The sequence below is a fragment of the Melampsora larici-populina genome, assembly GCF_000204055.1.
Source record: "Melampsora larici-populina 98AG31 unplaced genomic scaffold MELLAscaffold_5, whole genome shotgun sequence".
NCBI classification, from domain to species: domain Eukaryota; kingdom Fungi; phylum Basidiomycota; class Pucciniomycetes; order Pucciniales; family Melampsoraceae; genus Melampsora; species Melampsora laricis-populina.
Window position 1 is genome coordinate 776373 of NW_006768769.1, and position 1643 is coordinate 778015.

The following is a 1643-nucleotide window of genomic DNA, read 5'->3' on the forward strand; positions in this document are numbered from 1 at the left end:
ATTCCCAGAAGAATTGACAGCAGTTGAGGCAGGTGAGGAGGATGATTTCATTCCACCCAAAGGGCAGAGTGAAAACTCCAAGATACGCCATAAGATTGTGTCGACTGACCCTAACGTTGTGATCAATGAGAAGCAATATGCTTCCTCGGAGAAATACCAAGCGGCTTGGAAGAAATTAATTGACCGGCACCTGAAGGCAGGATGAATTTGATGATTGACAAGCCGCTATGCTTCACCATTGATGATCATACCCAAGAAGAACCCCAACGCATTACCCCGCTGGGTATGTGATTACCGCAAATTGAACAAGTACACGGTGAAAGACCGCTCACCATTACCAAATGTAGACAAAGCGGTTCAATTAGTAGGAACGGGGAAGATCTTTTCAATTATTGACCAGACCAACTCCTTCTTTCAGAAACTACTGCGTGAGGAAGACATCCTATTGACAGAGGTCAAGACCCCGTTTGGATAATCTGAATGGGTAGTCATGGCTATGGGACTGACCAACGGACCAGCGACTCATCAGGCAAGAGTGGAAGAGGCTTTAGGTGACCTGATAGGGAAGATCTGCACGGTTTTTATTGATGACATTGTGCTTTTCTCAGATTCCGTTGAAGAACACAAAGAACACGTACAACAAGTGCTTGAAAAACTGAGGGCAGCAAAATTATACTGTTCACCGGCGAAAAGCAAGTTATTCAGACGTAAAATCAACTTTTTGGGACATGAGATCAGCACTGACGGTATCTGCCCAGACACAGAGAAGGTAGAAAAAATTACAAAATGGAAGGCACCTTCAACTCAAGAGCAACTCTTACGCTTCCTAGGTACAGTTCAATTCCTCAAGAAGTTTGTTGATGGATTATCACATTACGTAGGAACACTTTTGCCGCTCACAAGTACGAAGAAGAAGAATGAACCATTCAAGTGGGGTAAAGCTGAAGATGACGCTTTTGAAAACATAAAACGCATCATGACAACCTTACCTGTACTGAAAACACTCAATTACGACTCCGAGGAAGACATATGGCTATTCACCGACGCGAGTGGTCACGGCTTGGGAGCAGTGTTGTTCCAAGGAAAGGAATGGGATAAGTCGTCTCCAATTGCTTATGAGAGCCGCACCATGAAGCCTGCTGAACAAAATTACCCTGTTCACAAACAAGAATTATTGGCAGTAGTTAACGCACTTCAAAAGTGGAAAATGCTCTTACGCGGACTGAAAATCAACGTGATGACAGATCACCACTCCCTCACTCACCTCCTGACTCAACGCAACATCCGCCAACATCAAGCTGCGGGGCTGGAAACGCTCTCACGAATTGACCTAAACTTCAAATACCTGAAGGGTGAAGACAACAGCATATCAGATGCATTGTCGCAATCAGAGGAAGTAGCTTGTTGTGAAGTGCGGAGCAAACTCAGTGAAGACACCTTAGCCAAGATAAAGAACGGGTATCCAATTGACACCCACTGCTCAAGACTATCAGCAACACTGCCTTTACGACAAGGAACTGAGGAAAAGAATGGGCTCTTGTTTGTTGACAACAGATTGGTTCTCCCGGACATCAACGACTTGCGGCAGCGATTAGTCAAACAAACACATCACGCTCTGGGCCATCTGGGGACGTGAAAACCTG